This window comes from Macaca thibetana, chromosome 4, assembly GCF_024542745.1.
Source record: "Macaca thibetana thibetana isolate TM-01 chromosome 4, ASM2454274v1, whole genome shotgun sequence".
Taxonomy (NCBI): domain Eukaryota; kingdom Metazoa; phylum Chordata; class Mammalia; order Primates; family Cercopithecidae; genus Macaca; species Macaca thibetana.
In genome coordinates this window covers 85,253,855-85,273,695 of record NC_065581.1, presented here as the reverse complement: position 1 = coordinate 85,273,695, position 19,841 = coordinate 85,253,855, and positions in this window count along the sequence as shown.

Genomic DNA, 19,841 nt, shown 5'->3' with positions numbered 1-19,841 from the left:
ATGGACCTACTGGCACACAAATAATAGAATTTCTGGAAGTTATTACTTTCCCTAGCTGGTGGCCAAGACAATGGCTTTGCAATTGACAGTGCTCCTCTCTGTGAGAAAATGACGGTATGTTCTCTGCCAACATTTGTTCTCATTTGGAATTAAATGGGGCTACAAAATGGGTTTATTCACATAGCATTTTGGGTAAAAATATGAAATAATGAAAGGCACACTCTGTCACTTAGTCATAAACTTTTAATAATCCCAGAATCTAGATTATTAAATCATGATTTTTTAATGACTTGTCTTTATTATAATTTTCAAAAATGATGATTGTATTTACATTCATATTTATTTTTATTGTTATCACATACTATTTATTTAAATTATTTCATTATAATAATGAGCATGCCTGGCATAAATACATTTGAGAAATAAACACAACTGACTTTTGGTCAACATCAGCCACAACAAAAACTTAACATATGAGAGCAGAAATGATTCATATTTGGTCCACAGAAAACACTTCAGTGTTTGTTGGTCCAGCAATATTGGAAGTTCAGGCTGCTCTCAATACAGCCACTTTTAGCCCTGCTGACAAAGGTATACGTTAACTTTCTAGGCATCCGTCTTTGTGTCTTTCAACTCCCAACACATTCCAAAGTTCTGTCAGTCACCCCAGATAAGCTTCTCTTACAAAGCTTGAGCTGATGGAGCTAGAACCCACTCCCTGTCTTAGGAAGCTCAAAGAGTGGTAACAGCTCTCTGAAAACAGTGTCATCACCAAGTTTTCTCCTTTTTCATGCACTTTTTGTATTTTTATCTCAATCTGGTTGGGGGTTCTTCACAACTCTTTTGTAACTTCAGCAGATGCAGGTTTTTCTCATGTTCATTCTGGCTATATGTTCTATTGGCACTTAAGTCATAACAGAGATTGGAAGAGTTCCTTCTAGCAATCTGTTAAATAATTTTTACACCAATCTCCTGGTGCAGACCTAAGCTGATTCCTACCTTTAAATAAATGATGAAAGTAAAGCAAAAGGTGCATAAGAGATACAGGACAAGTCAAGGCACATCTGGAATGTAAACAGTCTTCTAATCATTGATTTTATTCAATTCATAGCCATTTCCCACTATAAAAAATTGCTAAACTTTGGGCAGGGCATAGTGGCTCATGCCTGTAATCCCAACACTTCGGGAGGCCGAGGCAAGTGGATCACTTGAGGTAAGGAGCTCGAGACCAGCCTAGCCAACAGGGTGAAACCCCATCTCTACTAAAAAAAAAAAAAATTAGCCAGGTGTGGTGGCACATGCCTGTAATCCCAGCACCTGGGGAGGCTAATGCAGGAGAACTGCTTGAGCCTAGGAGGCGGAGGTTGCAGTGAGTCAAGATCATGCCATTGCACCCAGCCTCGGGGAAGAAGCGAGATTCCATCTAAAAAAAAAAAAAAAAAAAAAGCTAACCGTTGAAGAATTCCTTAATCCGATATAGAAGAAGTAATAATTGTGGTCACAATATATTTCTGCAGTTCCACAGAAAGCAACACTAGAAGTTAGAAGTGACCCTTGGTCACACAAGGCCTGTGCCCTCAAGGTCTGGGATTCCCTTTAAATAGTTACACTCTTCTTGGCTTGATTCCTCACCCAGAGTCCTGAGAAAATCTTTCCATTAGAAAGCCCAATACACTGACATCAATTTTCTCCTTTCCCTTTAGAATTACATAAATTCACATGTAAGTATACTGGTACAAAGTAAAAAGAGACAGTGTGATTAAGACAAAGGAAAACCAACAGATATCAAATATTAGACTGCAGAAAGATCATTACAGTCCCAATCCTAAAATGCTCGTAACAGAATTCCCTAAATGTTATTTTAAAATTCTGGATAAAGGACCTTTTCCTACTGGGACTTACTGTCACCTCTGCTATGTTCTGTTGGCATGAGCTGCTGCCATGTGGTTGGTTATTTGCCTCCTGTTGGCAAAATTGGTCCCCCATGGTCCAGCCTGCCCAATACACATGCTCTTCCCTGCAAGGATGCTCTGGCCAGGACCACTCACTTTCCTCTTCCGGAGCCTGATCACTCATGCTGAACTAATTCTTGGCCTGCTCCCCTGGATCCAGTGACCTTTATTGTGCACCTGTTCTGGGGAAAACACTGAAGTGGACAGGACTCTTCTGGTTGCAAATGATAGACAATTTGAACTAGCTAGGCAAAGGGAACAAACGTAAGGCCCAGAATCCAGGATGGAGTATAATTAATGCCATAAGACCGAGGGACCCACTCCACTAACACTCCATCCCATAGCCCCTTACGGCTGTCTCTCTGGCTTTACTCGCTTCATTGACAAACTTTCTTCTTCCTTGTCCTGGAAATATTTTCATGACCAAGATCACACCCACACAGATTTCTGAGAGAAAAAGGTCTTCATCTCTCCCAATTCTAGAGGTGAACAGAAAATTCTGAGAATGATTTTGGCCCATAAGGTATGAGCTCATTTCCTGGGCCAATCACTGGGGCCAGGGAGAGAGGATCACATCAGCGCCCATCGTTGGGAGGGAGTGTGGTGCTTCCGGGAAGATGGAGGTTTGCGGGCCAGTCCAAACAACAGATGTCCTCCAAAGGCATAGTGCCAATCCTGACAGTAATGGGAGGGAAAGATAAAATTCTCCTGATTTAGGGAGTCATTACGGGCAACCTTGTTTAACAAATGTCTGCTTTTACACTGAGCTGCCAAGAGAAAGAACTCCTGATGAGGCCACCAGCTACCTGGATGATGGGGGGCGATAGCTAAGGGGAAAGCCCTTATATGGTTCAAAGATCTTTGTGTCTTGACTTGGAAAGGAGTTAGGAAAGTTAGGTAAAGGTATAGAGTGCAAGTAAGAGCATTTCTGAGATCTCAATATTCTTCTAATAACTCGATTTTATTTGATTTGTCATATTTTCTCTCACTATACGTCTTGCTAACCTTTGAAGAGTTCTTGAAAATGGCATAGAAGAACTAGTTGTTGACAGAAATTGAAAATACAGATCTCCAGGAGTGTACATTAAAGGTAGAGGTGGCCCTCTGTCAGGGATTCTGTGGTATAATTGCTCTTCAATCTTCTTTGTGGGGAGTTTAGAGCCTGCTTCAATCCTGGCTTCTGACCTTCCCCTCCTCAGGCATCAGGACATGAGGCTTCCCCTAAAGGCCAGAACCTGATTAATCAGAGAATACCAGGCTTCTGATTATTCATGTTTATACCTTTATGGGCTTGTGACATATTATGTATTATCACGTACCACATAACGATGTTTCAGTCAGCCATAGATCACACATACAGCAGTGGTCCTATAAGATTTTAATGGAGCTGAAAAATTCCTATCCCTTTGTGATGCTGTAGCTATTGCAACACATTACTCCTGTGTTTGTGGTGATGCTTTGACGTAAACAAACCTACAGCATGGCCAGTCATATGAAACTATAGCATATACAATTTTGTACAGTACATAATACTTGATAATGATAATAAATGACTATATTACTGGCTTTTGCACTTACTATACTATGCTTTTTACCTTTATTTTAGAGTATACTCCTTCTACTTATTAAAAAAAGTGTTAATCATAAAACTGTGTCAGGTAGGCCCTTCAGGAGGTATTCTCGAAGAAGGCACTGTTATCATAGGAGATGACAGCTCCATGCATGTTATCCCTGAAGCACTTCCAGTGGGACAAGATGTAGAGGTGTAAGACAGTGATATGGGTGATCTCAACCCTGTGTAGGTCTAGGCTAATGTGTGTGTTTGAGTCTTAGTTTTTAACAAAAAAATTACAAAGAAAAAAGTTAAATAGAAAAAAGGCTTATAGAGTAATCATAGAAAGACAATATTTTTGTACAGCTGTACAATTGTGCTTTAAGCTAAGTGTCACTACAAACAAGTCAAGAAGTTAAAACATTAGACGTTTATAAAGTAAAAAAGTTACAGTAAGCTAAGTTTAATTTATTACTGAAGAAAGGAAATTTTTAATATTAATCTAATGTAGCCTAAGTGGTCAGTGTTTATAAAGACAGTAGTGTACAGTAGTGTCCTAGGCCTCCACATGCACCCCCCACTCACTCACTCACTCACTCACCCAGAGCAACTTCCAGCTGTGCAAGCTCCATTCATGGCCAGTGCCCTATACAGATGTGACACCTATCTTTTACACCATACTTTTACTGTACCTTTCTATATTTAGATACACAAGTACTTATCATTGTGTGACAATTGCCTATAATATTCAGTAGAGTAACATGATGTACAAGTGTGTAGCCTAGAAGCAATAGGCTATGCCTTATAGCCTAGGTGTGCTGTAGGCTACACCATCTAGGTTTCTATAAATACACTCTATGATGTTCATATAACAATGAAATTGCCTAACAATGTGTTTCTCAGAACGTATCCCTGTCATTAAATGATGCGTGACTGTAATTGAAGGAAATAATTATAGAATTTCGATTGTATCTAATTTCATGTTTACAATAAAAAAAGCCAAACACTACTTCCCTACAAATAAACTTATTTTACTATCAGTTTTTAATTACATAATTAATGCATCCCACTGCTTCCTCCTGGAATTCATTTTCTTCTTCCTTGCATAGATCCTCTAGCAAAAAGGATCTTTGGATAATAAGCTTTCCGAGAACTTGTATGTCTGAAGATGTTTTACTCTACCCCCATATATAAATGGGAATTTAGCTGTATGTAAAATTACAGACTTAAAGCTATTTCACCTCAACTCTTTGAAGTTGATGCTCCACTACCCCATTGTGTCCAATGATGTTGCTGTGAACTAAGGTTGTCTATGAGTCCAGCTCTCTAATTCCTTTAGAAGCAATCTGATTTTTTCCCTCTTCTAGCTTTTAGAATTTTCCTTTTAGGCTTGACATAACCATGAAATATCTGGAATAGGGTTTTATTACTCCTGTTGCTATTTTTGTTATGTTTGTTCTTTGATGGATTCTTTAAATTTTAGGACATACGTCTTTCTTTAGGTCTAGAACTTTGCTGGCTTCTATGTCATCAGCAAGTATGGTTCCTTCTGCATTCTCCACATTCTCTCAATCTGGGACCCCTAATGGAGGATGTTGACTCTCAGGCCTTGTTCTTCATGTTTTAACTTTTCTTTCATGTAGTTCTTTTCATTTTTCCGTTTGTGTTAACTTCTGGGATAATTTCTTGTTACAGTCTTTTACATTGCTAACTTGCTTTTCAATTGTGCTTATTCTGCTGTTCACCCGTTTTTTAACTGTACTCATTTTATTTTCATAATATATAATTGGTTATTTTTCATAATCATTCATTGTAGTTTTTTTTAATGTGATGTTCCCCTTGTTTCTCTGATGATATGTAATTACGTTATGTGGAAGTCCTACGCTACTTCCACAAGTATAAGTGCTTTCAGTTGTCCAGTTCCTCACTTTTTGAGAAAAATCATTTTTAAATTTTTAAATTTTTAGCTTTGTGGGTAAAAATTTTGATACAGGCATACAATGTTTAATAGTCACATCAGGGTTAATGGGGTATCTATCTACTCAAACATGTACTATTTCTTTGTGTTACAAACAATCCAATTATACTCTTTGAGTTATTTTTAAATGTACAATAAATTACTATTGACTATAGTCACCTTGTTGCGCAATCAAATAGTAAGTCTTATTCATTGTTTCTGACTATATTTTTGTACTAATTAACCATCTTCACTCTCCCCACCTCACTACCCTTCCCATCTTCTGATAACCATCCTCCTACTCTCTATCTCCATGAGTTCAATCGTCTTAATTTTTAGCTCCCACAAATAAGTGAAAACTTGCGAAGTTTGTCTTTCTGTGCCTGGTTTATTTCATCTCACATAATGTCCTCCAGTTCCATCCATGTTGTTGCAAATGACAGAACCTCATTCTTTTTTATGGCTGAATGGTACTCCATTGTGTACATATTCTACATTTCCTTTATTCATTTTTCTGTTGATGGACACATAGGTTGCTTCCAAATCTTGGCTGTTGTGAATAGTACTGCAATAAATGTGAGAGTATGATATATCTTCAATATATTGATTTATTTTCTTTTGTGGATGTGTCTAGCAGTGAGATTGCAAGATCATATGGTACTTCTGTCTTTAGTTTTTTGAGGAACCTCCATACTGTTCTCCATAGTGGCTGTACAAATTTACATTCCACTCACAGTGTACAAGGGTTCCCTTTTCTCCACATCCTCATAAGCGTTAATTATTGCCTGTCTTTTGGATAAAAGTCATTTTACCTGGGGTGAGATGAAATCTCATTGGAGTTTTGATTTGCATTTCTCTGATGGTCAACAATGGTGAGCACCTATTCCTATCTCTGTTTGCTATTTGTATGTCTTCTTTTGAGAAATGACTATTCGGACTTTTTGCTTATTTTTAATTGGATTATTAGATTTTTTTCCCATTGAGTTGTTTGAGTTCCTTATGTATTTGGTTATTAGTCCCTTGTAAGATGGATAACTTGCAAATATTGTCTCCCATTCTGTGAGTTGTCTCTTCACTTTGCTGACTGTTTCCTTTGCTGTGCAGAAGATTTTAACTTGATGTGATCCCATTTGGCCATTTTTGCTTTGGTTGCCTGTGCTTGTTGGGTATTACTCAAAACATATTTGCCTAGACAAATGTCCTGGAAAGTTTACCCAATGTTTACTTTTAGTAGTTTCACAGTTGGAGGACTTAGATTTAAATCTTTAATTCATTTTGATTTGATTTTTTTATATGATAAGAGGTAGGGGTCTAGTTTCATTCTTCTACATACAGATACCCAGTTTTCTCAGCACCATTTATTAAGAAACTGTCCTTTCCCTATTGTGTGTTCTCAGGAGCTTTGTTGAAAATGGGTTTAGTGTAGATGTATGGATTTATATCTGGGTACTCTATTCTGCTCTATTGGTTATGTATCTGTTTTTATGCCAGTACCATACTGTTTTGGTTACTATAGCTTTGTATCATAATTTAAAGTCAGATAATGCGATTCCTCCAGTTTTGTTCTTTTTGCTCAGAATACCTTTGGCTTTGTGGAGTCTTTTGTGGTTCCATACAAATTTTAAGATTATTTTTTCCATTTCTGCAAAGAATGTCATTGGTATTTTAATAGTGATTGCACTGAATCTGTAGATTGCTTTGCATAGTAGGACATTTTAACAATATTGATTCTTCCAATCATGAACATGAAATATCTTCACATTTTGTTTGTGTTCTCTTCAATTTCTTTCACCAATGTTTTACAGTTTTCACTGTAGAGATCTTTCACTTCTTTGATTAAGTTTATTCCTAGGTATTTTATTTTATTTTATTTTTAGCTATTGTAAATGGGATTACCTTCTTCATTTCTTTTTCAGATTGTTTGCTGTTGGCATACAGAAATGCTAGTAATTTTTGTATGTTTATTTTGTATCCTGCAACTTTACTGAATTTGTTTATCAGTTCTAATAGTTTTTTGGTGGAGTCATTAGGTTTTTCCAAACATAAGATTATAGCATCTGCAAACAAGGATAATTTGACTTTTTTCTTTCCAATTTGGATGATTCCTCTAGCTAGGACTTTCAGTACTTTGTTAAATAACAGTGGTAAAAGTTGGCATCCTTGTCATATTCCAGATCTTGGAGGAAAGGCTTTCAGTTTTTCCCCACTTGGTATGATACTAGCCATAGCTTTTATTGTGTTGAGGTATGTTCCTTCTATATAGTTTTTTGAGGGTTTTTATCATGAAGGGATGCTGAATTTTATTAAATCGTTTTTCAGCATCAGTTGAAATGACTATATGGTTTTTGTCCTTCATTCTGTTTATATGATGTAACAATTGATTGATTTGTGTATGTTGAACCACCCTTGCATTCCTGGGATAAATTCCACTTGGTCATTATGAATGACATTTTTAATATGTTGTTGAATTCAATCTGCTAATATTTTGTTGAGAATTTTTGCATAATGTTCATCAGGGATATTGGCCTATAGTTGTTTTTGTTTGTTTGTTTACTTTTCTAATGTGTCTTTGTCTAGTTTTTCATATCAGGGTAATACTGGCCTCATAGAATGAATTTGGAAATATTCCCTCCTCTTCTGTTTTTCAGAATAGTTTAAGTGCATATTTAAGTGTATAATATTAGTTATTTAAATGCTCAGTAAAATTCAGAAGTGAAGCCATCAGGTTTTGGGCTTTTCTTTTCTGGGATACTTTTTATTACAACTTCGATTTTATTATTATTATTATTATTGTTCTGTTCAGGTTTTAGATTTCTTCACAGTTCAATCTTAGTAGGCTGTATGTGGCTAGGAATTTATTCATTTCTTCTAGTTTTTTCAGTTTATTGGCTTAGAGTTGCTCCTAGTAGCCTAATAGTCATTTGAATTTCTGTAGTATGGATTGTAAAGTCTCCTTTTTCATCTCTGATTTTATTCATTTGGGGCTTATCTCTTTTTTCCTTTGTCTGGCTAAAGGTTTGTTAATTTTGTTTATCTTTTCAAAAAACCAATGCTTCATTTCACTACTCTTCTGTATTTTTTGTTTCAATTTTATTTATTTCTATTCTAATCTTCATTTCTTTCTACTAATTTTGAGTTTGGTTTGTTCTTTCTCTTCTAGTTCTTTAAGGTAAATCATTAGGTTGTTTATCTGAAGTTTTTCTCTTTTTTTTTTTTTTTTTGATGTAGACACTTATAGTTATAAACTTCCCTTTTAGTACTGCTTTTGCTGTATCCCATATGGTTTCGTATGTTGTGTTTTCGTTTTAAGAATGTTTAAATTTTCCTCTTAATTTCTTCCTTGACCCACTGGTCATTTGGGAGTGTATTGTTTAATTTCCATGTATTTGCATAATTTCTAAAATTCCTCTTGTTACTGATTTCTGGTTTTATTCCATTGTAGTCAGAGAAGATACATGATTTAATTTCAATATTTTTGAATTTTTTAAGACTTGTTTTGTGGCCTAACAGATAATCTGTCCTTGAGAATGATCCACGTGCTGAGGAGAAGAATGTGTATTCTGCAGCCATTGGATGAAATGCTCTGCAAATATCTATTAGGTCCATTTGATCTATAGTGCAGATTAAGTCTGATGCTTCTTTGTGAATTTTCTCTCTGGATGATCTGTCCTATGCTGAAAGTGGGATGTTGAAGTCTCCAACTATTATTGTATTGGGTCTTTCTATCTCTTTAGCTCTAATAGTATTTACTTTATATATCTGGGTGCTCCAGTCCTAGGTGCATATATATTTACATGTACATGTATACTATTGGATACATATATATTTACTACATATATATTTGAGTGCATATATATTTATATATTTAACGTTTATATCATCTTGCTGAATTGGCCCATTTATCATTATATACTGACCTTCTTTATCTCTTTTTATAGTCTTTGTCTTGAGATCTATTTTGTCTGATATAAGGATAGCTATTCCTGCTTTGTTTTGGTTTTCATTTGCATAGAATATCTTTATCCATCCCTTTATTTTCAGTCTATGTGTGTCTTTATAGGTGAAGTGTGTTTCTTGTAGGTAATACATCATTGGGTCTTGTTTATTTATCCATTCACCCACTCTATGTCTTTTGATTGGAGAGTTTAGTCCATTTACATTTAATTTTATTGTTGATAAGTAAGAACTTAACTCTTGCCATTTTGTTTTTTGTTTTCTGGTTATTTTATGCTCTTCTCTTCCTTCTTACCTTTCTTCCTGTCTTCCTTTTAGTGAAGGTAATTTCCCCTAATGGTATCTTTTAATTTCTTGTTTTTTATTTTTATTTTTTGTATCTATTGTATGTTTTTTGTTGTTCTTGTGTTTTTTTGTTTTTGTTTTTGTTTTTTTGTTTTTTGTTTTTTTTGAGATGGAGTCTCACTCTGTCACCCAGGCTGGAGTGCAGTCACATGATCTTGGCTCACTGCAACCTCTGCCTCCTGGGTTCAAGCAAGTCTCCTGCCTCAGCCTTCTGAGTAACTGGGATTACAGGTGTGCACCACCACACCCGGCTAAATTTTATATTTTTAGTAGAGGCAGGGTTTCATCATGTTGGTCAGGCTGGTCTCAAACTCCTGACCTTGTGATCTGCCTGCCCTGGCCTCCCAAAGTGCTGGGATTAACAGGCGTGGGCCACCACGCCCGGCCTGTTGTATGTTTTTGATTTGAGGTTACCATGAGGCTTGCAAATGATATCTTATAACCATTATTTTAAACTGATGACAATTTAACAGTGATTGCATAAACAAACTAACAAACAAGTAAAGATAAAGCTAATAAAAACTCCAACTTTAACTTCATCCCTCTGCTTTTTAACTTTTTGTTGTTTGCATTTGTATCTTACTAGACTATACACGTCTTGAAAAGTTGTAGTTATTATTTTTGATAGGTTCATCTGAGAAAAGTCATTATTTTATGATATTGATGTTCCTCAACCTTTGAGAAAATTGTCATTTTCTTAACAAATTTTGTTTGGTAACTGAACTTCTCTGTGAGATATTCTGTTAACTATCTTTGCACAATCTGGTGGGGAGAGGCCGGCTGCCCTATTTTCAGAGAGGCAGCTGCCCTATTTCACTGAAAAGTAATTCTTGGCACAAGATGCTCCTGATTCCTCTGGGACATTGTGGACACCAAGGCAATTGCCTTTTCGCTATGTCCTAAGCTCCTGTACTCACTGCTCATGGCCTGCTACGTGTGTATGTGGTGGGGGTCAAGTAATTTTCCAATTAAGTCTTAAGCCATGTGCTTTGCAGTTTTCAAGCATTTATCAATTTCTCATCAAGTCAAAGTCTCCCTTAATTTTTATTATGCATGTATATTTTTAAAATACATATTTTAATTATTCATGTGGTTTTTATGTGGGAGCAGTGTTTACTAGCTCTACCTCCTACCATTTTAAAACCACAGCTTTTTTTTTAAGGAAACATTTATTGAGCCAACTATGTGTCAAACATAGATAGGCATGGGGATTAGCATAGTGCCCCAAAAGGCCCTTTACTTTTTTTCATAAAGCTTTTTTCCTGCCTCTGTAGCGCAGAATTCAGCTTGGCAGGCCAAAAAAAGAAACCATTGAGTTTAGGGAACACTCAGTAATCAGTTCAAAAGGCCAGATGAATTATATCAAGGCAAGTAAAGTGTCAAAAAAACAGACAAGAGATACAGGCAAGAAAAATGTTCTCCGGTCTTCCAGTGTCTTCCTAATCCTCTCTGTATAGAGTGACCATATGTCCCTATTTGCCTTAGACAGTTCTGGTTTATACCTATTATCTTGGTGTGAGTATTAATGATACCTTTTCACTCTAAAAAGTTATCTAGTTTAAACTGTAAATTATATGATTACTCTAGTAAGACACCATGTAAAGAAAATCAATGAATGAATATCTCTGGTCGGTGATATTTGGAGCACTTCAGAACATAGGGAACAGAAATAGCAAGTCATCATTTATTTATTTATTCATTCATTCATTCATTCAATAACGGTTTGCTGAAGCTCTACCACGTGCCAGGCTCTGTGCAAAGCTTTGAATGTAAAGTGATGAGCAACCCAGACACACTCATGGACATTTCCCTGAGAAAAGATTAGCAAACTAACAAGTCTATTTCTAATGTAAACCAGAGACAAACTATAATTTCTCAACATTTTTTCCTAGTTCAAGGACTTGAGAAAACCTTGTAAACTCTTGGCCTACTCAATCATACACTGTCAGGTAGGTATTAAGTTAGCATATCAAAACCACACCATCATTTGAAAGAGATGTTAAATACTTGTCTACCAAACAAGAACAAAGCAGGGTGCTATGCAGGTAATAATGGATTTGAAGTCACTAGATGGCCTGTTTAGATAATTAAGCAAACAAAAAAAAAGTACTGAAAAATTATCAAAGTTGATGATTAGCATGGTTTGGAATTCAAAGGATAATTTCACTACCCTCTTCTTCACTTAGGCGCTGAGATAATGTATATAATGGATCGATCACATGCAATTTTCTACTCATTATGCACAAACCTGCTTCATCAAATTCCCCATTCAGCATGCATATTGCCAAAAAAATCAAAAGCCAAAAGCAAGGTGCAACCTGCAGCCCCTATTATTCTTTTACTTTTTAAAATACGCAATTCTTTTGAAGAGTTAGAATACCAAGTGTTCTTTTTGTTATTTAGACAAAATTTGCAAGTAATTTTCCTCATTTTCTAGAGCTCAGTATTCCTGGAAAGCTAAATCCCACGGGAACTTCGAAAATGTCAGGAGCTTCTTAAGTGGTGTGAAACCCACTTACAGCTTATTTGTTATAAGCTTTGACATGGAAATAGCAGAGTGGATATATAAAGAAAAAAATCCAGTAACAATAGGAATACATTGTTTATGATATTGTCCATAGTCAATTCCTGGTCAGAGGATACTACTGAAGATTCAGAAGACTGGGGTTCCATCCCACAGGGGTAATTTTCTCCTCTGCGGATTATGACCTCCACCTTGGTCCCAGATTTTGCATAGATATGACTATAAAAAGGGAAGAACAGGTGAAAGTAGAAGAATCAAGGCAAATCTGTCTGCATTACAAGAAAAAGAATTCAAAGTCAATGGTTGCCAAGGACTATCCAAGTAAATGTAAATGTCTTGATAATATCTGTCAAGATATATTAAAGCATATGTTTTCTAGTGTTTGCACACATATTATAAATCGTAAGCTTCTTTGTTTCTGCCTCTAAACTCACTCTGCTTCTCCTATCATCTGTCTTAGTTAATGGCATCCTGAACTACCTTAAGTCATCTAATCAGAAAACTAGAGTCAACATCCATACTTCCTTCACCTTCCATATCCAGTCATCTTCAAATCTTTCCATCCTAATCCCTACAGATCCCAAAATCTATCTTTCCCTTTCCTGTTGTCCTGCCACTGCCTTACCTGGCACCTTCATGTCTTTTTCAGGACACTGTGACAGTTTTTCTTCGATCTCCTGGCTTCACTTTCTGCCTCTTCTACTACAGGGATATTCCTAAGACTGTAAACTGATAATGCCTCTCTCTTTGCTCAGAAATCTTCGGTGGTAGTCCTAGCATAATAAGCAATAACCTAGACCCAAACTCCCTTCCCAGCCTCACACCTAGTCTCTGGGCCTGCCCACACCCAGGGCATACTGAAGCATTTGTACCTCAGACACATTAATTTCCTTGAAGTTTCCATGACTTTGTACACTTTTTCAAAAATCCAGAAAACCTTTCTGCTACTTCCCTACCTAGCAAACTTTTATGCATCCTTCATAACCCTGTTCAGCCAACTCTCTTCTACGAATCCGTCACTGAGTTTCTACGACAGAGTTAAAAACTTGTTTTTCTGAACGCGTAACATTTTTAATTAATTAATTCCATTATGGCATACATTACACACTGTCATAATTATTTATGTCTTTCAGAAGAGTGTGGAAATCATATTCTTCTTTATTATGCCAGCTTCTTGCAGTGTTTGGCAAATGATGTGCTCCTTAAATAGTCACTGAATCAATTATTTAGCATTTTTTGGCTAAATAATATAATTAATAAGAGTTAATAAAACTCTTGTCTATAAACTATTTCAGTGATATTTCTCTTCTGCTCATTCCTACATGCTGGAATGTATGTATATGTGTGCAGATGATTTGTGTTAAGGTGTCCCACTGCTTTGTGGCATTTAATCAAAGAAAAATCAGAACACTGAGGACCAGGTTCTCTAGCAACAGCACTAGAGCGCTAGAGCAGAGAAGAGTCCCTCACCAGGGCCGGCCCTGAACCAGTGCGAGGACAGATTGTGCTAGCAGGGAGCAGCACTATTCCCAGTGGCCTGCACATATTTGATTAACTTATATAGAGGGAATCTCAGCAGTAGCATGTCTAGTCATGTCTGGAAACAATGCCTCTGGAAAGAGCTGCCCCCTGCTGAAAGAGATGTCAAGAAGCCAGAAATTTCCTAGAGGGGACTATGAATCTCCAAAGAAGATTCCATGACCTACATGTGATAGGCTACCCTGGCTGCCCCCATCCTACCCACACCCCTGGCCAGCACCATCAGCATCCTTGTGACCCGAGTCCATCCTGTGTAGCCACTGGCTAGAGTCTGGTTTCATGGACTTTCAAGGGTTCTTTGCCCCACTCCTGAGTTTACACCACTCTTGGCTAATCTGTAAGTCCCAGGAAACAGAGTTGGAGTAACTGCTTTCTCTTGGTTTGACTTTGAATGCTTTCAAAGTAGTTAGAGATATATTTGCCAAACAAATTGCCTCTTGGCAAATAGCACAGTGTCATGCCATAGTTCTCAAATTACTGAGCCCCAATTACTTTCTTCAAGTGAAAGTTGAAGCATACATCCAAAACACGAAACAAAAAGGACAGGAACACTTGTAGTTACAGTGGGAGTAGGTTCCCGGAGCCCCACTTGCTCAGCCTCCCTCAGCATGGGTCCCAGGATACATAAGTAGTCCTCAGAAAATGCTGCTGGCCAGGATGTGATTAGATCCCACCCCAACTCTAGAACCACCCCCTGGACCCCTCTCCGCCCCACCCCTCATTTGCTCTTGGCCCTGGCAATCTGCACCCTCTCAAGCTCTCTCCTGTATCATTCTCACTGCAATCACAGCCGCGCTCCATCACCTCTTGTTCTCTACCTCTCCTTGACTCCAGGTTCCTGCCCCATTTCTCTGTTCCCCTTCACTGATAACTCTACATACTGCATTGACTTTCTCACCTCTTGTTGTTTCTCAAATATACTGGACTCTGTCTACTTCCTCCTCTTTCTATCGCCGCCATTGGGGTCTAAGTCCATATCGTTTCTTGCCCTGACAACTGCAGTGACCTCTTACTCAGTCTTCCTGTCTCCACTCTTGCTGCCTAATACCCATTCTCCACAGAACAGCTAGACAAGTATTTTTAAAGAGTAAATTATATCATAACACTTGATGATTAAAATATTTCAGATGCTGGCCAGGTGTGGTGGCTTATGTCTGTAATCCCAGCACTTTGGGAGCCCGAGGCGGGCAGATCATGAGGTCAGGAGATCAAGACCATCCTGGCTAACACAATGAAACCCCATCTGTGCTAAAAATACAAAAAAATTAGCCAGCGTGGTGGCACAAGCCTGTAGTCCCAGCTGTTTGGGAGGTTGAGGCAGGAGAATAGCTTGAACCCGGGAGGCAGAGGTTGCAGTGAGCTGAGATCTTGCCACTGCACTCCAGCTTGGGCAACAGAACAAAACTCTGTCTCAAAAAAAAAAAAAAAAAAAAAAAAATCAGACGCATCTCAATGCATTTAGGATAGAATCCAAACTCTTTCCCATAATGTAGGAAGTAGGATCTGCCTTCTTTCTATTTCTCCAACTTCAATTCAGGTCATTCTGCACCCTCCCCTCAGGCCTCAGCTTCAGGCATTCCCTGAGCCTGGTGTACTCTTGCCCGGTCTTTTCCTACCTGAAGTCTCTTCAATATTTTTTGTTCTCACTTAAATGTTACTGCCTCAGAGAAGCTGTCCCTGGCCCTTGATGTAAGGGTTCACTTTGTCCTTATTCTTGTTTTTCTCATTCATTCTGTTTATTTCTTCTTGATACCTACCACAGCTTGTAATTATCTTGTTTCTGCACTTCTGAACTTATATGTCTATCTCTCCCATCGAGATTCTGTCTGCACAAGAGTTGGACATATCTTTCCTGTTCACCCACATGGTCTAGCACCTGGCTCAGATCCTGGCACAGCGTCTAACACCTAGGTCAAATGTTTAGTTTTTCTAACTGCAAAAACAAAGTCCATTTGGGATCATGAAAATAGTCTAAAATTCAGGTGTGCTAATAGATGCACAGCTCTGCAAATATACTAAAACCATTAAATTGTTTTAAATGAGTGAATTGTATGGTGTGTGAATTAGGTTTGGAGTCTTAGTTTCCATATTTGCAAAACTGAATAATAATACCTGAGAGAGAGAAGAGAATTAATTGCAACTTTCATAAGTTTCTGTTCACCTGACCATAAACACTTGAGACATCCCTCAGCTGCTGCAATTCTCATTTAGGAACCCCTGGAAATCACCTTGACCCTGAAATGTCAAAACAGATACCACACTGACTTTGCTCAGTGGTGATAGGTTGCTGCTGCCCTAATGAAATAGAACTTACAGGGAAAAAGAGAGAGAGAGAGAGAGAGAGAGACAGAATGAAAAGAAGGAAAGGGAAAAGAAGAAAGAAAGGTACACACCAGATCACAGAGTTACAGCAAATCACTAAAACCACAACACTGTTTGCAAAGTTGCAAAGATAAATTTATCTACTTCTTTTGGTATTTCTTTCCTTCAAATTTGTGTTTGTTTGCTTCTTGTGTACTAGGTTGGTGTCTTAGTCAGTTCAGGCTACTATAATAGAATACCATACAATGGGTGGCTTAGACAACAAACATCTATTTCTCACGATTCTGGAGACAGGGAAGTCCAAGATCAAGGAGCGGACAGATTTGATATCTATTGGGGTCCCACTTCCTGGTTTCTAGAGGGCCACCTTCTTGTTTTATTCTCACAGGGTAGAGAGGGAGTGAGAGAGCTCTCTGGGGCCTCTTTTATAAAGGCATTAACCACATTCATGAGGGCTTATCTCATGACCTAATCACCTCCCAAACCTGCCACCTCCTAATAGTACATTGGGGTTAGGACTTCAACATATGAATTTTAGGGGAACATAAACATCTAGTGCATAACACTTGAATTCTTCCAGAAGTGAAGCCTGAGGCAGGAATTTGAGTGCACATTGTTTATTTGGGAGGTGCTCTCAGGGAGGATGGGCCCGGCAGTGGGCACGTGAGACAGGGAAGGAAGCCATCGCAGTGGAGCGAGAAGGGACTGCTGCGGGGCTGTGAGGCTCAATCCTGCAGGGGTAGAACATACCCCAGCAACGTCCCAGAGAGACACAGTTGCCCGCCAGCTTCCCTGCTGTCGCTGTGTGAGAGCTGCTCCCCCAGAGCTTACTCCCCAGCACCGTCAGTTTGCCCTGCATGGACCAAGTGGGCTCCTGTAGCTCAGGCCTGGTCCTTGCAGGAAGACTCCATGTAACGGTGGTCAGGCACCAGTGGGGTCTTCTACATGTCAGATGCAGACTTCAGATGCACACCAGCCCCTAGGCACAATTCAGGAGCAGCCCATCTTCCCTTGTCCTTGGTGGTCAGCCAAGGGTGGGTAGGTGTGGGTGGGTGGGCCTTGCTGAGTTTCCTCAACTTCAGACCTTCTTGTTCCTCTTCATAAATCCCTTCTGAAAGCTGGGGCAAGACAGAATCTCACAGTCCTCCTTATCTAGAGGGTCTTCTCAGTAGCCAAGACAAGCTCTGGATTACATTGTGAAAGTTGCCACTCCGTATGGAACATGTGTGGAAATCTGAGAACTCTGGCCTAATCAATCATGAGACACTTTCCTCCTTTCAATCTTTACTACAACCCCAGTTTAATTCTAAGTTTCCTTACCCTGTGAAACCCACACCTCTCAGCATCTATTATTTCTGACCCATGCATGTGGCACCAAGCTACAGGTTTCTCAGGAACATTGTAAAAACTGTAATAACTTTTAAAAAACATCAGAAAAGGCAAGTGACTTACTACAGCACATAAACATGTACCTAACTTTCAGAGACTCTTTTTTTGCACTTGCTTCTTTAAAATCTAAAGTTAAAGCTATGCTAGTCACGGCCATTAAAATGACCCAGTGATATATTATTGCCTTGAAGAGTCCCCTCGTAAAATTAATGTTGCAGTCTTTCCTCTCTGCACACTCGGAATTTCAGGTTTGCTTTGTTCCATTTTGATCTTTGTAAGTTATTTTAAAGATTACATGTACGTGTCCTTAGCTGTATTAAGTGTCTTTAGAATGATTTTGGTCAAAGGTAATAAAATTCCACTCGGCTGCAGCTTACTTGTCTTACGTCTCTTACCCGTCTCAAATTTCCCATCCCACTCTACAGAAGGTGCCATAGTGGCAATCCATGCCCGATAGCTTGATACTTACTTATTTGGGAAGTGCCCTTGAACCTCAGCAGGAGCCCACATGGGAGTGGAAGGGCAGCACTCCAACACCTCTGAGCCCACACCTCGGGGTAGAGGGAGCTGGCCCCACCTTCCCTGACAACGACAGTGACCTCGCAGCTGGTCCCCAGCCCAGGTAGGCAGGGTGCCTTCCACTTTTTAGCTTTATATAGTCTTTGTTAATTCATTAGCCCTGCTTATCTCACCGATGCCAATGTACAGAGTGGGAACTCTTCCATGTCACAAACACATGGGGCCATCACATGAGTGTATCCCCAATCTTCCTGCTGGGCCTTTATTCATGACTGGTTCTGACTGGAATGCCCTACTCTGTTTGCTTTACCCAATATTAAATTTTCTTTATTCATTTAACAAGGGTTAACTGATATTTGTTATAGGGTAGGCATGTTGCTAGGCCCTAAAGACATAGTGGTATGTGAAATGGACATGTGACCTCTACAGAGCTTAAGTCTAGCGAGAGGAGGGAAACAATGAAAGTGTAAGGTATACATAAGTGAATAAATGTATAATTACAAACTGAGAAGATTCTTATAAAGTATTTTAATGGTGTCATTGAGAAGGTATATCTGTGAAGGAGTAACAGGGGAGTGTGGGGATATAGCCCAGAACAGAGTAGCAGGTTACCTAAGCATGAAAGACCACAGCTAGCATGGGACCAAATTCTGCAGTTACCACTCTACGTGTGTGTCATCTTGAGTAAGTTGCTTGACCTCTCTAATCCTTAATTTTCTCATCTGTAAAATGAAGACAATACCATCTGCGTCTAAAGGTATTGGGAAGATCGGACTAATTTTTATAAAACACCTGGTACAAAGAATATGCTCAGTAAATATTAGCTACTAATTATCTCTATTATTAAGCTGAGAGTTGAAGACCACATAGAGGGCAACCACGCTAAGAGTTTGGGGAAAAGCATTCCAAGAAGAGGGAACAGTATGTTCAAAGGCAATATAGCCCAGTTTGTTGTATTATCTATCCAAAGACCAGCGTTACTGGAATTGCATGAGTTAGGGAAAGTCTGCTATGGTATGGGGTGGCTGTGTAATTTCTCCAACAATGCTTAGCTGCATTAGTGCAGCCTAGAGAAGGCACATGTTGGGTACATACAGAATTGGATTTTCCTCTAGAGAATGTGAAAGAGGAAGAGACAAAAGGATGTTGAAAATGTTTGTAACAGAATGGTTCTGATGAAAGACCATAAAATCAGAGCTGGATAGGAGAGAATAAAAGATAATGGTACCTAATTAACAGATAAAATAGAAGAGAGAATGACTTGACGCTATCAACTAGAAAGGAAAACTGTTTCAAAGACACACTTGAGTAAAGCGAGCTAGAAACAAGGGAAGTTAAGGTAGGAAAGTAGGGTCTCTAGATTCGTTGTTTAGGATATAATCTAATAATATCCGGGGGTGACAAAATCCAAGAAGTGACTCTGGGATCATATGCCTGAAGTGAGGTAGTGATCAAGGTAATAGGTGTGGAGGAGGTCAAAGAACAAAGGGGTCAGAACATTGAACGAATTATCCATATGCAGCCCTGCTACCAGCCAATATGGTGACTTTATGCAAATTAGAAAATGGCACCCCCTTCCTCAAAATGTTTTATCATCATCTGCCAGAATCTGTCAAAATCTCTATGTAAATCATTGATGGCGACACAGATGGAGCGGCCTCCTGGACTTATATAGCTGTAAGCAGCAGCCCTGTTTATGTGTGTCTTGAATCCAGCAAGAATCATAGGAGTTCATAGTGAAAAGGAAGATGTCCCAGGAACCCAGTTTGGCAGTGACAGAAGGGGAAT